Genomic DNA, 24,967 nt, shown 5'->3' with positions numbered 1-24,967 from the left:
TACACTCCGCCACACACCGTCAGGTGGCTTGCGGAGTATGAATGTAGATGTAGATTTGACATTCTAATACATCACTGGTACATGTGGTGCGGGATACATCGTATTTCTGTGGCTATGTCGCAAAAAAAAAAAAAAAAAAAAAAAAATGCAATAGCGAACATTACTTCCATTAGCCGGGACAAGGCCATTAGCTAGATTTGTGTCGGCGAATGGACGTATTATCATGTACACTATTGTATTATTCGTGTGCCACATACGCACAGAAATATGATGTATACCTGTCGACAAGTACCAGAGATGTATTAGAATCTGAAGTGAAACGTATAGCTCGAAAATGACCCACCGTTGAAACTGGCCAATGACAGGGATAACAAAAAGAATACAGCCTAACTGGACCATGTTTTCATTCTGAATATTCTTTTTGTGTTTCCTCCTTAAGCAAGATCTTTGTTGGTGGGAACCGGTCGTTCTGCAGTCCGTCGCAAATACCACTTCTTTAAGTTTTCTCGGTAGCATTTCGCAAAGAGAACGTCATCTTCCCTCCAGGGAATTCCATTTGTATTCACGGAGCATTTTCGTAACTCGAGTGTTGATCCGATCACCTGGTACTAAATCTGGCACCACACCTCTGAATCGCTTCGATGTCTTCCTGTAATCCTACTTCTTGGGGATCCGAAGTCTCGAACAGTAACGGTAAATTTTGAGAACATTTCTCGTGGAAAAACAGCGGTCTGGTTTAAAATAGTTTAAAAATGGGCTATGAACAAACTCGACAGTAAAAACATGTATTCCGATGGAAACCGGTTTCGGTAGTAGTTTGACTATTATTAGACCCTCATACCATGTTGGTATGCTTGAGCCGTTTACGTTCGTGACCACACAACACGCTCCATCCACCGCCACCGCCTACCATCACGGTATGAGGGTCTGAATGGTCGAACACTGACAAATGATTTTGCGATTGAGACCTTATAATCCGTTTTTAAAGTACTCCGAAGTGGCTCGGACTAGTGTTCCGTACGCCGTATACCTTATACAGTAAAGAGCCACAGAAACTGGTAAACCTGCGTAATATCGTGTACGGCTCCAGCGAGCACGCAGAAGTACCACAACACGACGTGGCACGGAGTCGACTAATGTCTGAAGTAGTGCTGGAGGGAACTGACATCATGAATCCTGCAGGGCTGCCCATAAATCCGGAAGAGTAGTAGGAGGTGGAAATCTTCTGAACAACACGTTGCAAGGCATCCCTAAATAGTATTCAAGTCTGGGGATCTTGGTGGCCAGCGGAAGTGTTTACACGCAGGAGTGTGTTCCTGAAGCCACATTGCAGCAATTCTGGACGTGTGGGGTGTCGCATTGTCCTGCTGGAATTGCCGAACTCCGTCGAAATGCACAATGGACATGAATGGATGCAGCTGATCAGACAGGATGCTACGTGCCACATGTCAGAGTCGTATCTAGTGTTTCAGGGGTCCCATATAACTCTAACTGCACATGCCACACACTATTACATTGCCTTCACCAGCTTTAACAGTCCCTTGCTGACATGCAGGGTCCATGGATTCATGAAGTTGTCTCCGTACCCGTACACGTCCATCCGTTCGATACAATTTGAAACTAGACTCGTCCGACCAGTCATCAACAGTCCACGTCGGTGTTGACGGGCGAGGTGTGAAGCTTTGTGGCGCACATTCATCAAGGATAAACGAGTGGGCTTCGGTTCCGAAAGCCCATATCGATGATGCTTCGTGAAATGGTTCGCACGCTGACACTTTTTGATTGCTCAGCATTTAAATCTGCGGCAATTTGCGGAAGGGTTGCACTTCTGTCACGTTGAACGACTCTCTTCAGTCGTCGTTGGTCCTGTTCTTGCAGGAGCTTTTTCCGGCCGCAGCGATAAGAGATTTGATGTTTTACTGGATTCCTGATATTCACGGTACAGTCGTGAAATTGTCGTACGGGAAAATCCCAACTTCATCGCTACCTCGGAGATGCTGTGTCCCATCTCTCGCGCGCCGACTGTAACACCAAACTAACGTAAGTCTTGATAAGCTGCCATTGTAGCAGCAGTAACTGATCTAATGGCTCTGAGCACCATGGGACAACATTTGAGGTCATCAGTCCCCTAGAGTTAGAACCACTTGAACCTAACTAACCTAAGGACATCACACACATCCATACCCGAGGCAGGCTTCGAACCTGCGACCCTAACGGCAGCGCGGTTTGAAGAACCGCTAGGCCACAACGGCTGGCAGTAACCGATATAACAACTGCACCAGACTCTTGTTGCCTTAAATAAGGGGTTGTTATTGAATATGCATGCCTATACCAGTTTCTTTGGCGCTTCAGTGGAGGTGAGCTGCGCTTTCCTAGAATGCTCCCAATAATCGCTTTCCAACGTTACGCCTTGACATTCCAGGTGAGTGTGACAAGCTGCACACTACCAACACTGTCTTCGACTCACGCGTATTAACTTCGTCCCCCCCCCCCCCCCCCCCACACATTCAGCTCGTGCTGCAAGGTCCCACTGTGTGGTGATAGCAGTTTGCCGGAGATTAACCCAGTTGTCAGCGAGCTGTGAAGACTAGTCGGCCGTCGGCCGAGCGCGCGCAAGTAGGCCGCGGGTGTGGGTTTCAGCCGGGGTTGGATCACGCGACCTCGCGGTGGACGCCCGTCAGGAGACGTCAGCCGCAACGCGCGCCCCCATGCGGAAGCAGAGCGACGACGTGAGAGGGTTGGCAGCTTGTGTGTCGCGCCGCGACCCTGGCACACACTACTCTCGCAAGCACACAAAATACCTGACCCAACCCAACCTCACGTTACGTGAGAACCACCTGCCACTCTGTTCACTAAAGATCGGAAGTACGTTTGGCTGAAACAGCAAAGAGGTCACACGATGTCACACGATCGCTGTTTGCTGGATTCACAAACAACGCAACAAAACACATAGGAGGAAACAAGCACGGCCACAGATTCCGAAAGCGAGAGAACGTAACTCGGAAGGGATCATGGTGTATGCAGGCAGAAGTTTATTTTCCTCTTTCTGTAGAGCTACAATCAATGTACACTGAAGCGCCAAAGAAACTGGTATAGGTATGCCTATTCAAATACGGAGATATGCAAATAGGCATAATACGACACTGCTGTCAAAAAAAAAAAAAGTGTAAGTAGGCTGTTTAGGTTTTTTATCGGTAATGCCACCTCTGTATGAAAATCACTGGCTGTGCTGTGTGCAGTCTGTGGCTGCTTTGCATTGTTGTAATACTCGCCATTGTAGTGTTGGGCAGCTGGGCTGTTAACAGTGCGTAGCGTTGCGCAGTTGGAGGTGAGCCGCCAGCAGTGGTGGATGTGGGGAGAGAGATGGCGGAGTTTTGTAATTTGTCATGAACTGCTATATATATTATGACTATCAAGGTAAATACATTGTTTGTTCTCTATTAATATCTTTCATTTGCTAACTATCCCTATCAGTAGTTAGTGCCTTCCGTAGTTTGAATCTTTTATTTAGCTGGCAGTAGTGGCGCTCACTGTATTGCAGTAGTTCGAGTAATGAAGATTTTTGTGAGGTAAGTGATTTCTGAAAGGTATAGTTTAATGTTACTCAGGGCCATTCTTTTGCAGGGATTTTTGAAAGTCAGATTGCGTTGCGCTAAAAATATTGTATGTCAGTTTAAGCACAGTCTTGTACAAATTGTTCAAAGGGGACGTTTCATAAATCTGTAACACCTGAGGGTATAATTACATTAATCCTCAGGGGGGTACACGCCTACTTTGTGTACCATGTGTTTGGCAAGCACAAGGAGCCCTAGCTAATATGGTATTTGCTTATACAACTTTACACATCGGTACCATATTCCTCTAACACATAAATTACATAGCTATCTGATCATTTAACTGAGAGAGACAAATATTTATTTTACTACATCAGTGACAGATGTTTACATAATTACACAGTTGGATAACTTCACACTTACGAAATTGTATTTTTGTCTGTACTTCATGAATTGTTCATATTTTTTCGGAACCATTGTGATACTATAAGAGCTTTTAATGATATATTTGGTATGGGATCACGATTTTTAAAGTACGTTTGAGGTAGATGACACTTTTGACATGAGCAGAGAATTTTTTTTAGGTTTTGAAATTATTGAAGGAAGCTACGGCGATTTTGAGATTTGGCTGAGGTTTTATGATGTTATGATGACGATGTGTATTACGCTGTTGCGGTATGTTTATGATCAATAAGCTGATGCTGTATGAGTTATTTTATTATGCTACGTATCTGTGATGATGAAATATTGAAGAAGTGTCAACGAATAAGGTAAGAAATAATGAGTAGTGGTTAGGGACGCCGATTTGTGAAAAAGGTTGTTGGAAACCAAGAATCGTACTTTAAGAGTTATGAAATGTGTATAAATGCATGAATGTATCACAATGCCGACGAAAACGTTTTGAACACTGTTATATTCGTAGGATTTTGTATCTACACATTTGCAACGAAAATTCTCGACCTCTGAAATTTTTTATATGAGACTGCCACTGTAGCGGAAACGGCTGTCGTAAATATTTCCGTAAGAAAGTTAAGTAACCACCTGGACGTAATGCGTTTTGGGCGCCCAGCTGAGAGGTAGACGTCTGACAAAAGAAAACCATTAGGTGAAAAAAAAAAAAAAGGGGAGGCCATTATCCACGCTATTGACATTCCTTTGTAGAAAGCATCGCCAATACGACACTCTCAAACTTGATAACATATGATTACACTGTGGAACTCTTAATTTATGATATTTACTGAAATGCCTAATGAAATGACGAGAAATATTTTTATGTCTATACACCTGATTATGACTACTGTCTCTCTCTAGTTGAGAGATTTTTCTACTAACTTATGAAATGCCTCATGACTACTGAATGATGTTCTTATGCTTTACTTTGTACATAATTGCTCATTGTGTTTAATATCTAGTTTCTAGCTGCACTGCAGCATTGGTTAAAATAAAATTTTATAGATGTACTAATATAAATATTTTCTGTCTACAGATCGAGTAAATAATAATTTTTTCAAAAAAATGAGGGAGCGTAAAAAGACATTTCCCTTCACAGGAATTGCATACGGAATTTTCTTTTCAACTGCTTGGTAATTTTTTTGGTAGAATAACTTCTTGTGGTGCATCACTTTAATGACATAGATATTAAGATGTGAATAGACATTTCCCGTATCTGCGTTGTTCTCTTTAGTGTACTATTTTTTCTGCTTGAGTTTTGTCATGTATAGGGATAAGTTTTTGCTTTTGCATCTGCTGTTTGCCAGGCATAGTGCTACTAAATTTCACTTTACATTACTCTGTTAAGCCAGTTTTACTACTGATTTATTTTTCTTGTTTGCTGCGCATTGCCTCATATTAGTTGTAATGTTGAATTGCTTGGTAATTTAGATTTACTGTAGCTTGCTTTGCAAATTTCCATTTTTTTTTTCATTGCTGTTTGTGTTCATTGTTTTGTGCTGCTGCATTGCCTCGTCCCTTAGTTTAGCATCTGAGCTCAGTAGATTTAAGTTAGCTTAAGAGGGGGTAGACTACAGAAGAGAATGAGTTGCGATGAATTTGAAGAAATGCACTGAGAGGCTATACGAGAAAAGTACAGAAAGCAGGTATAGATAGGACTTTTTGGGAACAATGACGAATGAAGGGAGATCTCCGAGAAGTAAAGAAAGTTTTGTTTGCAAAATACTGCAGTAAAAGAAACCCTGTCCTTTCCTTGTGTTATCCCACTATGTGTTTGTGTTCCCTCATGTATTTGTGTTTTTCCTGTCTTTATGTGTTTAGCTAATAAGATTTATGTTGTAGAATTTTTCAAATACTATGTTATTTTCTTCATAAAGGTGTTTAGACATTATTTATTCTGTTTTGTTTTAATGCTCATGTGTAAAGTTGATGTTCCAAACGTTATTCTGATATTTTATGTATCTACTTACCTCATAATTCCTGTAACATTGATGTGTATGTTTATTTCTATTCTTTTGTAAAGCCCCTATTATCTACAAATGTTATCTGTATTATTATGTTTTAATGATGTTTTCTGTATCTTTGTAATTGTATTCTCATGTTATAAAATTGTACTTGACACCAGTTCATCAAATTAAGTAACTTGTGAGTTACATTTCACTGCACACGTTTCTGTTGGTCATAGTATATGGACAATATGTGAGAAGTAGGGACTGATAGTGTTTGCACGTGTGTTAAAAATTCAGCAAGGGGCTGGATAACAGCATTGCTGGTTCTAAGGACATTAAAAAAAAAATTTTTTTTGTGAGTGCACGAGTGGTGGTTTATGGACTTGCTATCTTCTCTGCAAGACTCTTCGATGGTGATTGTGCACCTGCACAGTCGCAATAGATGGCTGCTGGCCGTCTATACAAGGACTATAATGGGTCTGCATCTTTGATGGCCCACCAATACCACAATCTCTACCAGGACTACAGTGGGTCTGCTCTGTGATGACCTACCTACCAATATTCTTCAAAACTTCGAATGACTCTGTTGTGGGTTTGCTCTGTTGTGACCCATTACCTGTCTGCATGTCGAGAGTCAGCGCTGTCTTTCCGTTGGAAGGACAACACTACTTCTTCAAGACTGCATGGAAATCCACTACTTCTGTGTGCAATTTCTTTTACTAATGAGACTTTGCGAAAAAAAACTGTAATTACTATTATGATGAATGATCAGGACTGTCTTTATGGACTGTGACAAAATTTTAGCTTTTGACCAACATTGTATCAATAAGTGTGTGCATTTGATTTCTTTGTTATTGTAATTATGAAAAATTATTTCAAATCTGTATTGGCCACTGCCCAAACCAATTTGTAAAATTTTTTGAGGGGAGCATGGGGGCTATGTAAGTAGGCTGTTTAGGTTTTTTATTGGTAACGCCACCTCTGTATGAAAATCACTGGCTGTGCTGTGTGCAGTCTGTGGCTGCTTTGCATTGTTGTAATACTCGCTATTGTAGTGTTGGGCAGCTGGGCTGTTAACAGCGCGTAGCGTTGCGCAGTTGGAGGTGAGCCGCCAGCAGTGGTGGATGTGGGGAGAGAGATGGCGGATTGGTAACGCCACCTCTGTATGAAAATCACTGGCTGTGCTGTGTGCAGTCTGTGGCTGCTTTGCATTGTTGTAATACTCGCCATTGTAGTGTTGGGCAGCGGCAGCTGGCTGTGAACAGCGCGTAGCGTTGCGCAGTTGGAGGTGAGCCGCCAGCAGTGGTGGATGTGGGGAGAGAGATGGCGGAGTTTTGTAATTTGTCATGAACTGCTATATGTATTATGACTATCAAGGTAAATACATTGTTTGTTCTCTATTAATATCTTTCATTTGCTAACTATCCCTATCAGTAGTTAGTGCCTTCCGTAGTTTGAATCTTTTATTTAGCTGGCAGTAGTGGCGCTCGCTGTATTGCAGTAGTTCGAGTAATGAAGATTTTTGTGAGGTAAGTGATTTCTGAAAGGTATAGTTTAATGTTACTCAGGGCCATTCTTTTGCAGGGATTTTTGAAAGTCAGATTGCGTTGCGCTAAAAATATTGTATGTCAGTTTAAGCAGTCTTGTATAAATTGTTCAAAGGGGACGTTTCAAATGGTTAAAATGACTCTAAGCACTATGGCACTTAACATCTGAGGTCATCAGTCACCTAGACTTAGAACTGCTTAAGCCTAACTAACCTAAGGACATCACACACATCCATGTCAGAGGCAGGATTCGAACCTGCGACTGTAGCAGCAGCACGGTTCCGGACTGAAGCGCCTTACCAGAGGTCGACATACCTGGTATTAGGTAGGTGATCATAAAGTATGTAGACGTACATTTTGGTGTCCCAACGCTTAAAACGGCGTATTAGCGTAGACTTCGGGAGGGCTTCTGACAGCGTAATTGTCGCCTCATCTAAAAGAGTAACGCATATTACAGTAGTAAATAAAGAAAACGAACCACCAAAGCCGTGCCATCACAGAAATTTATTTAAAACGTCTAGTTTCGACGCAACACTTACGTCATCGTCAGGTCCACTATAAATCGGAAGAGTATTTTTATTCCTTGGGCCTTGTATCGCAGAACCCATATAATACTAGTTATACATCGGGAGTGTGTACTCTACGGCGTTTCTAGGCGCTTCAGTATGGAAACGCCCGACCGCTACAGTCGCAGGTTCGAATCCTGCCTCGGGCATGGATGTGTGTGATGTCCTTAGTTAGGTTTAAGTAGTTCTAAGTTCTAGGGGACTGATGACCTCAGAAGTTAAGTCCCATAGTGCTCAGAATCATTTGAACCATTTGAAACTCTGATAGGTATGCGAATTCAAATACGGCAATACGTAAATAGGCAGAATACGGCACTGCAGTCAGCAACGCCTATATAAGACAGTGTCTGGGGCAGTTGTTAGATCGTTTACTGCTGCTACAATGGCAGGTTGTCAAGATTTAAGTGAGTCTGAACGTGGTGTTATAGTCTGCGCACGAGCGATGGGACACAGTATCTCCGAGGTACCGATGAAGAGTGGATTTTCCGGTCCGACAATTTCACGAGTGTATCGTGAATATCAGGAATCCGGTAAAACATGTAATCTCCGACCTCGCCAAGGCTGGAAAAAGATACTGCACGAACGGGACCAACGACGACTTAAGAGAATCATGCAACGTGGCGGAAGTGCAACCCTTCCGAAGATTGCTGCAGATTTCAATGCTGGACCATCAACTAGTGTCAGCGTGCCAACCATTCGACGAAACATCATCGGTAATGGATTTTAGAGCCGAATGCCCACTCGTGTACCCTTGATGACTGCACGACACAAATCTTTATTCCTCGCCTGGGTCCACAACATCGACATTGGACTGCTGATGACTGGAAAAAAGATTGCCTGGTCGGACGAGTCTCGTTTCTAGTTGTATGGAGTGGATTTCCTGGCGGGAAGGAGCGCCTGGTCCCCGGCACGAATCCGCCCGACGGATATGTGTCGAGGTCCGGTGAACCGGCCAGTCTGCTCATGGTTTTTAGGCGGTTTTCGATCTGCCTCGGCGAATGCGGGCTGGTTCCACTTATTCCGGCTCAGTTACACTATTTTTTTTTCTTTGTGGTTTTAGGGCGCACAACTTCAATGGTCATTAGCGCCCAGACTACGTTAGGAATGCACCGCGAGGCACAAGGTTAAAACAACAACTAAAAGGGAAAACACGATAAAAGACAGACTGACAGGCATAGGATTAAAAAAACAGTATAATCAAATGTCCTTAGAGAGGTTTGTCAAGTTGATAAAACGAAGAACGCGAGCAGCTGCTCGTGGGTCATCCGCTAAAATGGCATCTAGAGTACATGGCAGGCCAAGATCAAGACGCAGTGTGTTAAAATCCGGACAGGACGTTAAAATGTGCCAGATCGTCAGCAATTGCCCACATGGGCAGAACGGCGCCGGCGCAGCCGTCAGCAGATGGCGATGGCTGAACCGGCAGTGTCCAATTCGTAACCGGGCCAAAACGACCTCCTCCCGCCGAGAAGGGCGTGAGGAGGACGACCAAGCCGCGGGAAGAGGTTTCAAGGCCCGAAGCTTGTTGTCCGTAAGTGCAGCCCAATCGGCATGCCACAGCGATAAAATGCGCCGACAAATGACCCTGCTACAATCTGATGAAGGGACACAACAAGAAGCTGTCCGAGGCTGGAGGACCGCAGCCTTGGCCGCGGCATCTGCAGCTTCGTTCCCAGGGATACTGACATGGCCAGGAACCCACATAAAGCTAACCGGAGAACCGACGTCCACCAGCTGCTGAAGAGAGCGTTGGATCCGGTGCACGAAAGGGTGAACCGGATACGGATCACTGAGGCTCTGGAGTGCGCTCAGGGAATCGGAGCAGATGACATAAGCAGAATGTCGGTGGCGGCAGATGTAAAGAACAGCCTGGCAGAGGGCAAAGAGCTCAGCTGTGAAGACCGAACAATGGCCATGGAGCCGCTATTTGAAACTTTGTGCCCAGACAATAAAAGAACACCCGACCCCGTCATTGGTCTTAGAGCCATCTGTATAAATGAAGGTCATATTAAGGAACTTCGAACGAAGTTCGACAAAACGGGAGTGGTATACCGAACCGGAGGTAACCTCCTTCGGGAGCGAGCTGAGGTCAAGGTGAACGCGAACCTGAGCCTGGAGCCAAGGTGGCGTGTGGCTCTCGCCCACTCTAAAGGTTGCAGGGAGTGAAAAATCAAGGTGTTGAAGGAGGCGACGAAAGCGAACTCCAGGGGGTAGCAGGGCAGAGACATACAACCCGTATTGACGGTCGAGAGATTCGTCAAAAAAGGAACGATAAGACGGGTGGTCGGGCATTGACAGTAGCCGAAAGGCATACCGAGAAAGCAGTATATCGCGCCGGTAGGTGAGTGGCAATTCACCAGCTTCAGCATGAAGACTCTCGACGGGTCTTGTATAAAACGCTCCGATCGAAAGACGTAAACCCCGATGGTGTATGGAGTTGAGGCGGCGTAAGATGGATGGCCATGCAGAGGAGTATACGAAGATCCCATAAACCAGCTTGGAGCGGACGATCGACCGATATAGGCGAAGTAGGACTCAGTTACACTATGTCGGCGATTGCTGTGCAAACAAGTTCTCCACGTACGCGTACACCACCATTGCTCTACGACGCAAACATAGGGGTTACACTTATCTAGTGTTACACGTTCCCTGGGGGATCCACCGGGGGCCGAACCGCACAATAACCCTGGGTTTGGTGTGGGGCGGCGGAGGGGTGAAGTGGACTGCGGTAGTCGTCGTGGGGTTGTGGACCACTGCGGCTGCGGCGGGGACGGAGTCTCTCTGTCGTTTCTAGGTCCCCGGTTAACATACAATACAATAGAGTGGATGGACATGTACGGGTATGGAGACAATCTCATGAATCCATGGACCTATGGATGTCAGCAGGGGACTGTTCAACCTGGTGGAGACTCTGTGATGGTGTGGGTTGTGTGCAGTTGGAGTGACATGGGACCCCTGATACGTCTAAATACGACTCTGACAGGTGACACTAAGCAGCCTGTCTGATCACCTGCATCCATTCATGTCCATTGTGCATTCCGACGGACTTGAGCAAGTCCAGCAGGACAATGCGACACCCCACACGTCCACAATTGCTACAGTGGCTCCAGGAACACACTTCTGAGTTTAAACACTTCTGCTCGGCATAAACTCCGCACACAAGAACATTACTGAACATACCTGGGATGCCTTGCAACGTGCTTTTCAGAAGAGAAAGTTCGAGAACAGTTACTACGAGGGGCGTTCAGAAAGTAAGCTCCGATCGGTCGCGAAATGGAAACGACTATGAAAATCCGATAAAGCTTTGCACAGATGTGTTGGGTAGTGTCTCTAGTATAACCCCAGTTAGCATCACGTCGCTCTTCTCATTTCTGAGCTCGCAGTGAGTGCGTAAAGATGTCTAGAAAATAGTGTCTGCCGCCAAGTACGAGCGCCTGGTGAGAAATTTCGCCTGAAGCTGTGCAGCTAACATTACATAACTGTCGTGCTGTTTCTTCTTCAAGACAATTCTCAGCCGCATTCTGCAGGGGCAATGAAGATGCTCCTGCATCGTTTTCAAATGGAAATGTGAGATTACCCACAATACAGTCCGCAATTGTCTCCCCCTGAGTTTCATCTCTGGTCACATGAACCGCTGTCTTTGAAGACAACATTTTGACACAGACAACGAGGTGTAGGCCAGCGTGGAGAATTGGCGGAAAGCAATGGCGGCTGCATTCTATGATGAGGCTATTGAAAAGTTGGTACAACGCTATGACAAAAGTCTAAGTCAGAACGGCGACTACGTAGAGAAGTAGCTGAAAGGTGTAGCTAATTGTTACAAGTAAAACATTTCTGATGTTCACTGTGGTTTCAATTTGGCAATCAATCGGAGCTTACTTTCTGAACAGGCCTCGTATTTTCACATATAGTTAAAGGCTACCCAGCCATTGACATCCGTCTTTGCGAATGCGCACAGGTTGCCCGAACTCTTACGGGAATCGTCACCTTAGTGGGCGTGAGTGATGAGTCAATTAGCAAATATGTATTAGGAGCATTACGCACGTAGAGTGTGGACAGTTGGGTATGTGGGTCTCACGGGAAGCGTGCAAGGGATAAGTCCCTGCAGTCGCGCTATTCATCTGTGTCCTCGGTGCTCAGCTGGATAGAGCGTCTGCCATGTAAGGAGGATATCCCGGGTTCGAGTCCCGGTCGGGGCACACATTTTCAACTGTCCTAATCGAGGTATATCAGCAACACCTGTCGGCAGCTGAGGGTTTCAATGAATTATCATTTATGTTAATATTTTTGTTTTTCGTCTTTGTGTTTGTGGCACTTCCTGCGGGGTTTCTTAGACATTTTTCAGGAGTATGTTCTACAAGATTCGATGATATAAATACAGCGTAAAAGAGGGTCAACATTAATAAAACCCAGGAACTGCAGGGACGGGTTCCTGGCTGGAAACGGAGGAAAAAAGGTCTTACGAACACGTATCCGGAAATACATCGTTACCACGGTACATGATGCTGATGAATGGTAGTTGTTCTGTCCACGTGCTGTGTGTTCCTTGCGCGTTGCACGCTGTGTGTTCGACGCAGCTTAATGGTCTGGTATTCTTGTCGAAGACAAGCCGAGATGGTGTTTGTGTACTGCCAAGCAGATGGAAACGATCGAGAGGCTGTACCAAAACAGTTACCCTCACGGACACCAACAGCGTCACAGAACATTTCTAGCCCTTTTTGGGCGTTTGTGTGATCATGGGTCCATTCAGACAGACGATCGTACGGGGAGGCGGCGGACTGTGCTTACATCACATTTGGAGGAGCGGGTTCTGCAGGATGTTGAGGCGAACCCTAGCACAAGCTCCAGGCAAACGGCCCGCCAGCATGGTGCAAGCGAAAGTACGATTATGTGTATCACGCATGACAACCGCTACTATCCCTTTTACCTGTAACACACGTGGAACACTCGACACGTCACCAGCAAAATTATGATTCCTCAGCGCCGTGTACTGTGGCAACGATGCGTTTCCGGACGCATGTTGGTTACGACGTTTTCCCTCCATTTTCAGTCGGGAATTCGTCTCTGCAGTTTGTTAGTTTTACTAACGTTCACGCTGTGTAAGTGCGTGGGTGGCCACGATGTTAGGGTCACAGATTTACTTCAAACTTTGTACACCTTTGGTAGACATTAAAACAACATAACGTGCAAAAAATGTGTGTGAAATCTTATGGGACTTAACTGCTAAGGTCATCAGTCCCTAAGCTTACACACTAAGCAAGCACTCCGTCGTCAGGCCACAAGTAGCCCATCGGGACCATCCGACCGCCGTGTCATCCTCAGTTGGGGATGCGGATAGGAGGGGCGTGTGGTCAGCACACCGCTCTCCCGGTCGTTACGATGGTTTCCTTTGACCGGCGCCGCTACTATTCGGTCGAGTAACTCCTCAATTGCCATCACGAGGCTGAGTGCACCCCGAAAAATGGCAACAGCACATGGCGGCCCGGATGGTCACCCATCCAAGTGCCGACCACGCCCGACAGCGCTTAACTTCGGTGATCTGACGGGAACCGGTGTATCCACTGCGGCGAGGCCGTTGCCAAGCTTACACACTACTTAACCTAAATTATCCTAAGGACAAAGACACATAGCCATGCCAGAGAGAGGACTCGAACCTCCGCCGGGACCAGCCGCGCAGTCCATGACTGCAGCGCCTTAGACCGCTCGGCTCATAACATGCAACTAGTATGGAGAACTATTCTGAAAGTGCCGAGAAAATCACAAGAGAATTTTTAAGCGTCTGTCATGTAACTGATGTATCTGTGGGTAGGTGCCGTCCTCTAGAGCTGAAGGTGGTTAAGTCGTTGGCGTTCGAACTTCGTAAGACGAACGGTTCGAATCCAGATGAAACCTTCATTTTTGTAGTACAAGTGTAAATTCTGTGATATTCAAAAAATTTGCACCTGTACCATTCGTTCTTGCTATATTAGCAACGTGTCTCCGCTACGCAAATGGGAGCCTGAATGCGATTTTCACTCTGCAGCGGAGTGTGCGCTGATGTGAAACTTCCTGGCAGCTTAAAACGGTGGCCCGGACCGAGACTCGAACTCGGGATCTTTGCCTTTCGCGGGCAAGTGCTCTACCATCCGAGTTCGGCAAGGTACGCAGGAGAGGTTCTGTAAAGTTTGGAAGGTAGGAGACGAGGTACTGGCGGAAGTAAAGATGTGAGGAAGGGGCGTGAGTCGTGCTTGGGTAGCTCAGATGGTAGAGCACTTGCTCGCGAAAGGCAAAGGTCCTGAGTTCGAGTCTCGGTTCGGCACACAGTTTTAAGCTGTCAGGAAGTTTCAAATGGGGGCCTGCCTCTGTGTCTGCAGCTCGAAGCGGCGAGGGGCAAAGTAGTTGTGGGTACCTTAACCCATTGCATGTAGAAGGAATTTTGCGAATCACGATAGGCATACATTTTCAGGAAAACTCTCTGCGTTTCTTCGTTTACTAGTCGATAGTTATATTTGTTTTAATAACTACATTTAATTAAAAATAGTAAGTAGACAAGTAACACGAAATTCAGTAATACTTCCGCTGGCCGCGGTGGTCTAGCGGTTCTAGGCACTTCAGTCCGGAACCGCGGGACTGCTACGGTCGCGGGTTCGAATCCTGCCTCGGGCATAGATGCGTGTAATGTCCTTAGGTTAGTTAGGTTTAAGTAGTTCTAAGTTCTAGGGGACTGATGACCACAGATGTTAAGTCCCATAGTGCTCAGAGCCATTTGAACCATTTGAACCAGTAATACTTCCTGCAAATAAGGATGGTTTTAAAATTACATCACCTCCCAAATGCCCTGCTCTACAGAGTATCGACAGGTTGCCTTGGCCTGCTCGATCCAGATCTGTCTCCAGTCGACCACATACGGGAGATGTCAGACAACTCCAGCGTCATCCACAACCAGCATCCCTGTGTTATAAATACGAGGGTAATCCCAAAAGTAACGTCTCCTATTTTTTTTTTTTGGTAAGTACATAGACCTGTTTATTTCTACAATGGTTTAGTTTACAGCTTGCACATTTAGCTATTTTTCGACGTAATCACCATTTTTGTAGACGCTGTGGCAGTTTTTGTATGCCCATTACAGACCAGCTCGCCGCCATGCTGTTCAGAAAGTCATGAACCTCTTCGTTCACCTCGTCGTCGGAGCTGAATCGCTTTCCGGCCAAGTGTTCTTTTAACCTAGGGAACAGGTGATAGTCACTGGGCGCCAAGCTAGGACTGTAGGGTGGGTGGGTGATTATGTTCCACTGAAACTGTTGCAGGAGAGCAACATGGAGAATGTGTACGCCACTGCTCAACACTCTTCTCCGGTTCTGAAATGCCCGTTTGAGCTTTTTCAGAGTATCACAGTACATGTTCGCGTTAATTGTGGTCCCAGCGATTCAGCTCCGACGACGAGGTGAAAGAAGAGGTTCATAACTTTCTAAACAGCATGGCGGCGAGCTGGTATGACATGGGCATACAAAAACTGCCACCGCGTCTACAAAACTGCATCGACACAAAAGGTGATTATGTCGAAAAATATCTGAATGTTCAAGCTGTAAACTGATGTAATCCATTGTAGAAATAAACAGGTCTATGTACTTATAAAAAAAATAGGAGATCTTACATTTGGTATTACCCTCGTACACCAACATATCATATTTGCAATGGCTTATCTGGCGCTTGGAATAACCTGTTTTCTTTCGGTGTGAATGACATGTGACCTGCACAAATTTATTCCAGAAACTTCGTTACACTATATTAAATACGTGTTGGCGTTGCGATTTCCTGCCGTCAGTGTATGTTCGATGACTCAACATATTCGTTCTCCAGGATCGTACGATTTGTAATTTTAACAGTAAAACATACCATGATTCGCAGCACCTCTGTTGCACCGTCTTGTTCTGGAACTGCATGAGCAATCGGTAACGCTTTCGCTTTGACTGAATGAATCATTGACGAAATGTGGTGCTCTTTCAGTTGTTCTCCACTTCCTCTGTCAGCCCTATATGGTGTGCATCCCAGATTGACGAGCAATATTTCATGATGAAAGAATTCTGGAATCTATTACTCTATTGAAAGGCGTCAACTACTCAGGACAAGAATAAGGTGGGACTAGTCTATGAACATAATAGTGGCCGATTTAAAAGGCATATCAAAATTAGAAGTGCCAATTCCGAGTAAAGTAAACATACGAGGGGTACAAGTGAAGGAAGCAGGATCGTGGCAGAATGTGTGTCGTGTAGGGAAAAACGATCCCTTGTAGCGCTGGGCTGATCAGCAAACGAGTGGAGAAAGCGCAGAGGCGCGTGGTCTCGATATGTGGAGCACCCAGACCAAAACTTGTCCAGAGAGGCCCACGCCACATCCGGAGTAGTACTTTCACCAGAAACGCTGGAGTCCCCACGTGGTCCAGCAACAGGAGACTGTCTTACGCTGCGTGCGATGATGTTACAGAAGATGTGGAGACGATGGGGTGCTGCAGTGAGGACATGGTATCTCGTCAGAGTCCTGGTGATGTACGAACGCTGTCATCACAACAGGGATTAATGGGGCTTATTCCGCGACAGTTGAAGATCTCCGTATTGGCAATAACTAGGAGGGGTGGAAAATGGACTATAGTGTAAAACGTAATTGCGACTGTAATAAAAACGAAATACGCTATCTGATCAAAAATATTCGGACACGTATTAGTGGACGTTAATATGTAGTCCGCTCATTCATCACGTCGGTTTGAACGGTGCTGGGTACTCTTTCAGTGGGATGTTTGACTGCGGAGGAATCTCACAAGGGGATGCCACGACGTTTGGAACGCGGATTTACTTCAAACTTCGTACACTCTTAGCACTCCATGAGGACAACAAAATGTGGAAGCATTAGCGCGTATTTCTCAAGCGTTATTGAGAAAATCGCAAAGCCGGCACGGTAGCTCAGCGTGTTCGGTCAGAGGGTTAGCTGCCCTTTGTAATAAAAAAAAAAAACTGAGTTAATCGATCAACAATGAACTTAAACGGATGTCTTACGACGTCCGCCCCGAGCAGATGAAACGAACGAAACTGAACAAAATGAGTGGTTAGCGTTCAAGCCCCGCAATCGCTGGATCGCAGGATCGAGTCCCGTTCCTCAGTCTTTTCTTTTAATTTCTAACAGTCATTTTCTTTACTATTTATATTACAATTGATATAATGGGAAAATACGTGTAATCGGATGAACATTTATTAATTTTACAATGTGCATAAAATGCATAAAGTGATACTAAAAATGTATGCTTGTCCGTGATTTGAGAAATCCCTTATACCTGGAATGAGCCCGAAACGACTTTATACCTCTAAGTTTTGACTGGCACAGACGGCTTTCGAAAGATGTACAATTAATCGTCGCTTTCGACATTACGATTACACGTTGCAGGATAGTATTTTTCGTAAAAACATGGAAAACAAAGTTAAACGGCAGCAGCTGAATTGAATAAATGCTATGTTTCCGCATACGCAAGGTCTTTTGAGGTTTTCCGTGGAAAAACAAACCTCGTTAACATTTTCAAAAACCTCTCTTTCAGACGATAATTTGGAAGCAAACCATGCATAACGCAGCATTTCCTTAAATCTCGGCACTGATCACTGGTCATGCAGTATCGACTGTATTTTAATAGTGTCTTCACGAGAAGCAATTTCTCGTTCTCTTTCGATTAAATACGAACGATTTTGAAGACAGTGGCAAGCAAACATTTTGAGTATCACTTTATGCGTTTGGTCGTTTACTAGTCGGTAGTTATGAATATTATATTATTTGTGATAATAAAAATTTGTAGACTGCCAAATGACACTTTTTTGATGGAATGCAGGATATACATTGAAGCGCCAAAGAAACTGGTATAGGCATGTGTATTCAAGTACAGAGAGATGTAAACAGACAGTTGTTAGCTCGGTTACTGCTGCAACAATGGCCGGTCATCAAGATTTAAGTGAGTTTGAAGGTGGTGTTATAGTCGGCGCACAAGCGATGGGACATGGCACCTTCGAGGTAGCTATGAAGTGGGCATTTTCCGGTAAAACCATTACACGAGTGTACCGTGAATATCAGGAATCCGGTAAAACATCGAATCTCCGACGTCACTGCGGTCGGAAAAAGATCCTGCAAGAACGGGACGAACGACGACTGAAGAGAATCGTTCAACGTGACAGAAGAGCAACCCTTCCGCAAATTGCTGCAGGTTTCAAAGCTGGGTCATCAACAAGTGTCAGCCTGCGAGCTGTTCAACAAAACATCATCGATATGGGCTTCTGGAGCCGAAGGCCCACTCGTGTATCCTTGATGACTGCACGACACAAAGCTTTACGCCTCACCTGGGCCGGCCAACTCCGACACTGCACTAGGAACATGTTGCCTGGTCTGGCGAGTCTCGTTTCAAATTGTTTCGAGCGGATGGACGTGTACGGGTATGGAATCCATGGACCCTGCATGTCAGCAGGGGACTGTTCAAGCTGGTGGACGCTCTGTGATGGTGTGGGGCGTGTGCAGTTGGAGTCTAGATACGACTCTGACAGGTGACTCGTTCGTAAGCATCCTGTCTGATCAACTGCATCCATTCGTGTCCACTGTGCACTCCGACGGACTTGGGCAATTCCAGCATGACAATGCGACGCCTCACACGTCCAAGATTGCTGTAGAGTGGCTCGAGGGACACACGTCTGGGTTTTGAACACTTCCGCCGGTCACCAAACACCCCAGATATGAACATTATTGAGCATATTTTGGATTCCTTGCAGCGTGTTGTTCAGAAGAGATCTCCACCCCTCGTACTGTTACAGATTTACGGACAGCTCTGCAGGATTCGTGGTATCGATTCACTCCAGCACTACTTCTGACATTAGTCGAGTCCATGGTATGTCGTTTTATGGCACTTCTGCGTTCTCCGCGGGGGCCTTACACAATTTAGGGAGGTGTACCTGTTTCTTTGGCTCTTCAGTGTAAAAAACTTTGACGACAATTTTCTTTACTGAAATGCAGGATATAAAAAAGCTGACGCCAATCTATTACATGGCGTTATGTAACACTGTAAATCCTACAGAAGACTGTAGTCCGTGGAAAAATCTGGGAAAGGCTTTTTGTGACTAATGCTGCCATGACGACGACGATAACGGTGATGGTCGTTGTGATTATTTTAGCTGAATTTTGGTTGAGAGTTTTCTTAATCTGCTGTATTGCATGTTCGGTCAAGTACTGCGTTAACTGCCTGAAGCTTTACTTCCCTCCCTCCCTCCCTCCCTCCCACCTTCCCTCCCTCCCCCCCCCCCCCCCTCCCCCGTACGCTGGGAAGAAATAGTTGGTAAGTCACCTCCCTTTCTCTGTTTGATTGCTGTCCTTTACCCGTAGCTTGCACCAGTCTTAAGATACCCACATGACCTCCAACACATTAACACCTTCGTCTGTCACACGTTAAAATTGTGGCTAGCTTCCAATGATCGCTAAATCATTGAGAACCATGACATGATTCCGCACTTTTATTGCTAAGTCTCACCTTCCATCCATCTGCAGGCATTAGGTTTATTGTTGTGGTCTTCGTGTAAAGACTGGTTTGACGCAGCTCTCTGTCCTGCTCTATCCTGTGCAAGCCTCATCATCTCGGAATGATTAGCGCAACCTGAATTTCTTTACTATTACCAAGATGTGCCATAAATTTAAGTATTTCCCCAATTCGTTTCAATACCTCCACGTTTCTTACTCGGCCCATCCGTCCTATCTTCAGCATTCTTCCTGTCTGAATTCTCTATCGTCCACATTTCTTTTCCACAGAAGGAAAAACACCAGAAACTTCCAGGAAAAACTTCCTTGACACTTAAATTAATAATAAATTGCATTTGCTTCACGTCTATAGTACAAATTTATCAACATACTACCGGTTTCGGTCTATAATAAGTATCTTCTGATCTGGGGCAAAATATGGGAAAAACACAAATACACTAGCAGCATAAAACAATAAAATAAACAACAATGCAAACTATTACTGACCTACATGTGCATTTGTGCACTTTAAATATGAAGAGGTATAAGTATTTCATAAAAACAGGTACGCCTACATTAGAAAAGCCCAAGAGCTTTTGGCAGGAAACGATATTACAGAAATTCACACAAATCCAACTAATAAGGATCAGACTGGTTTGCGGAGAAAGACTGAGAGCTCCCAGTTTCTTCTTAACGAATGTGGAGGCAAATCGCTTAAAATGATAAATGTCAAGCTTCCCCACCTTAGATCTTAAGATTCACAAAGATGAAAACGCGGTTCCTCCGATTGCGAACAATATGTCATCACCATGCTATAAACTAAATAAGTTTCTGAACAATAAACTTAAATCAGTTTACACGTTCGATAATTATTTTGGAGCAAAAACAGTTCTGAGCTAGCAAATGCAATCAAGGATATACATACACCAAATAAATTGAAAAAGATAGCTCCATTAACTACCTTGACCTTGCTATTAGGAAAGTTGACAACATACGTAAGTTTTCGATTTTTAGAAAAGCTACTTGTACAGATTTTGAAAGTTGAGTAGCGAGTCAGCTTACTATGTTGTATTTTCATTACTGATTACTATAATGTGCATTTTATGATATAGAAGCATTTTCTATTTTTTCCGAATTTTAAGCGACTAACTTAGAAGCACTGTTATTCAAGTTCGTTTGGTTATTGTGTTTGCCTTCGGAAAGGAGATAAGACGGAATTCACAGATGAATTATTGTTTTATGATATGTGGCATTCGTAATCTTAGATTCTATTTGCTCATTGCTAAAAGCTCTACTTACTTCAGAATGGCTTATTTGATTCATAATTATTTGGGGCGGAAAATACAGATATTACAATCCTCCTACAATTCTGTAATTCGATTTTTTATTTCTTACACAAAAACTGAAAGTGATAGTTCGTGCTTCTGGCTCTCGCCAGAAAACGGCGTAATTAATATAAATAAATAAAATAGGCGAAGGCGTCGTTTACAATATGGTTGACACGTGTCAGAAAACGTATGCGGGAACGTGTTAACGCAGAATGTTACGTGGGGCTGTTTACAACTGCAAGTAGATGCGCAGTTTAAAACGGACAGCTGTATCTTCTACAGGGGGTCACGGGTGATATGCGGCGTTGTTTGCTCGAAGGCTTCCGTTCAAGTTTCGCGATGAGATAAGGTTGAGTGACTGCTCAGATAACAGTAGCTCTACAGCTGAGAGGCGCGGCAGTGGGGAAGTGCAGAAGCGACCAAGTTGGCTCCTGTGTGTTCAGAAGTGACCTTTAGATAGGGACACAGAGATTGCTATTGCATACTGAAAGGAACACTCAAACAAAATGTACGGAGGTATTGAAATGCTGGTAAAATTGATCGAGAGCCCAATTTGCTGCGTTAGTTGTTTTATCGTAATCGCTCAGAGACTGGTACAAACGATTTCGTATCCTGCAGGTACATCCTCGGGTGTATTCCTGTGTAAATTTCTTTATACAGAATACTATAAGGGCAATACTACTGACTTAGTAAATTCAGATTTTTTAATACTAATAAATTAAAATCATGGCACGCGAATTAGTAGTAAAAGACATGACCCGCAATCATAAAATTATTTACAAGGTCAGATGAGACTGCTGTGTTTGGAACGTTTTCATTTATTAGCTCAGAAATTGACTGGGTAGTTTGTTTACAGTGAGCGTTAGAAAGCTAACATTGTAACGAAGATGCGGAAATTATCCATAACGAATATGACAGACTGTTTGCATCGCTCTCTATAACATCGTCTTGATAGTGCACCCGCAAGGAGTGAATTCCGTGAAAGTCGACCGAAACCTACTGCTACTCCGAGGTGCTATGCGCGATATCTGTACTACTAAACAGCTAACTTGGTCCATCGTGCGCGGTTTCAGTTTCGTGGTGAGTTTGTAATGGATTCCAGAGGGAACAAAAATTTCATTTTCAATATTTCATAAAATTGATCTAATTTAAAAATTTAAAATTCTGCCGTAGTCTACTCATTTAATGGTATAGTCTTGCGTTAAAGGTATAACACAGTAACTGAAGCGATACAAGGCAGGAAAGTGGGTTTACATCTTGAGGTAGCGTAACTCACAGGGCAGAAATTAAACATAAATGATAATTAATTGAAACCCTCAGCTGCCGACAGGTGGTGTTGATATACCTCAATGGGAACAGCTGAAAATTGTGTGCCCCGACCAGGAGTCTAACCCGTTATCTCCTGCTCACATGGCAGGCGCTCTATCCATCTTTATTTGTTGTTTTTTTAAATTTTTATAACATTTTAATTTTTTAAAATTTTTCTTTTTGTATTGTATTTATGGATTTATTTTTGTTTCACTACAAAAAATCCATCTGAGCCACCGAGGACACATATGAATAGCGCGACTGCAGGGACTTATCCCTTGCACGCTCCCCGTGTCCTCGGTGGCTCAGATGGATGGAGCGTCTGCCATCTGAGCAGGAGATCCCGGGTTCGAGACCCAGTCGGGGCACACATTTTCAGCTGTTCAGCAACATCTGTCGGCAGCTGAGTGTTTCAATTAATTATTCTAGAGAAGCTGCACGGTTATCAATGGTATCTTTTCTTTCGAGAACAGTTACTATATTCGTACATAGTTAAATGTTACCCGGCCATTGACCTTAGCCTGTGCGAATGCGCATAGGTTGCCCGAACTCTTACGGGAATTGTCACAGAGTGCGCGAGTAATGAGTGGATGGGCAGATATCTATTAGGTATATTACGTATGTAGATTGTGGACAGATGGGAATGTGGGTCTCACGGAGAGCGTGCAAGGGATAAGCCCCTGCAGTCGCGCTATTCATGTGTCCTCGGTGGCTCAGATGGATAGAGCGTCTGCCATATGAGCAGGAGATCCCGGGTTCGAGACCCAGTCGGGGCACACATTTTCAGCTGTTACCATTGAGGTATATCAACAACACCTGTCTGCAGCTCAGGGTTTCAATTAATTATCATATATTCTAGAGAAGCTGTACGGCCATCAATTGTATGTGTTCTTTCGAGAACAGTTACTGTCTTCATATACAAATTAAACAGACTACATTCATCCAGTATTTAATAACGACTGCACTTAGCCACTTGCAACGAACGTTGCACATAATTTCAACCTCCTAGACATATTGTCGCTGACCACCCCCACCCCTCCATCACGCACACAATGAATCACCTTCCGCATCAGGCACGACGTTTTAATTTCTCTCTTCCTCACTGTTAACCGTATTCGCAAAATATTTTGCAGACTGTGTCAATCTACATCTGCATCTACATGGTTAAGCTGTAATTCACAATGAAGTACCTGGCAGAGGGTTCACTGAAACACCTTCAACGCACTTCCCTATCGCTTCACTAACAAGGCGCGGGAAAAACCAGTACTTAAGTCTTTCTCTGCGAACTCTGATTTCTCTTATTATGATAATCATTTCTCCCTATGAAGGCGGGAGCCAACAAAATATTTTTACATTCTGAGGATAAATTTGGTTTGAAACTTCCTGGCAGATTAAAACTGTGTGCTGGACCTAGACTCGAACTCGGGACCTTTGCCTTTCGCGGAAATTTGCTCTTCCGACTGAGCTACCCAACCACGACTCCCGACCCGCCCTCACACCTGCGATTCCGCCAGTACTTCGTCTGCTACCTTCCAAACTTCACGGACTCGGCGAAACTTGCGGAGACACGGCTTTGCCACGGCCTGGGGGATGTTTCCAGAATGAAGAGCTTCTGTGAAGTTTGGAAGGTAGGAGACGAGGTACTGGCGGAATTGAAGCTGTGAGGACGGGGCGTGAGTCGTGCTTGGGTAGCTCAGTTGGTAGAGCACCACTTCACCGTGAAAGGCAAAGATTCCGAGTTCGAGTCTCGGTCCGGCACACAGTTTTAATCTGCCAGGAAGTTTCGTTATCCAGTATTAGTAGATAGGCAAGCATTGCACTAAGCTGTGCCATTTACGAGCAGATATATAGACAGCGTTATCCGGCGCCACCATCACGAGGTAAGAATTTTTTGTTTACTTCTCACGGACAGATTCAGATTGATTTCACACGGCCATGGCGTAGGTCTGCTTACGTCAAAATTTATCAGTTTTTCATGAGTTAAGATTTATCAGTTTTCATACATCAGGATTTAATTATCAAAATTTAATTATTTTTATTTTCTCTTCAGGAAGGTTACACATCATTATTTTATATTTTTTATTTACATGGGAAAGTTACAAAGTTCCTTTGCATTTCTGTGATGGACGCGCTGAAGTCTTTTCTTGAAATTCGTGAAGGCAGCACAATAAATTTCAGTTGATTGTTGTACCATGAAAGGAAGAGATTGGACAGAATAACCCCTTCAGAGACCGTCGCCATGACTTTACCGGCCGTGGGTGAGACTTTAAAATATTCTTCAGAGGAGACGTGGTGTGGCGTCGCTACATTGATTGCAGTTTTGTTTCCTGTTTGAAGTGATAATCCCAGGTTTCGTCGCCTGGAACCCAGCGACCTTGGAATATCCCAACAGATGGACAAATGTGTCAGCACTATCATCAGAGACGGAGGAGGAGGAGATTAGTGTTTAACGTCCCATCGACAACGAGGTCATTAGAGACGGAGCACAAGTTCGGGTTAGGGAAGGATGGGGAAGGATATCGGCCGTGCCCTTTCAAAGGAACCATCCCGGCATTTGCCTGGAGTGATACAGGGAAATCACGGAAAACCTAAATCAGGATGGCCGGACGCGGGATTGAACCGTCGTCCTTCCGAATGCGAGTCCAGTGTGCTAACCACTGCGCCACCTCGCTCGGTTATCATCAGAGACGTCCAGTTGTGCAGAGAGGCGTTTGCCTGCGTTCCGCGGATCACCTCCAATAAGAGTGTCCGCACGTT

The 24,967-nt window shown here is 44.6% G+C and overlaps 1 protein-coding gene and 1 pseudogene across 1 annotated transcript in view; both read right to left on the bottom strand.

Annotated features, from left to right (window-relative positions):
* The window catches only part of LOC124552455 (alkylglycerol monooxygenase-like), a 201,760-nt gene that overhangs the window by 157,540 nt on the left and 19,253 nt on the right, over positions 1-24,967 (bottom strand). The window lies entirely within an intron of this gene.
* On the bottom strand, positions 13,529-13,646 carry LOC124552747 (annotated as a pseudogene).

Source organism: Schistocerca americana, chromosome 10 (assembly GCF_021461395.2).
Source record: "Schistocerca americana isolate TAMUIC-IGC-003095 chromosome 10, iqSchAmer2.1, whole genome shotgun sequence".
Classification (NCBI taxonomy): domain Eukaryota; kingdom Metazoa; phylum Arthropoda; class Insecta; order Orthoptera; family Acrididae; genus Schistocerca; species Schistocerca americana.
Note: the sequence above shows the minus strand (reverse complement) of the source record. Positions and strands in the feature narration are given on the sequence as shown.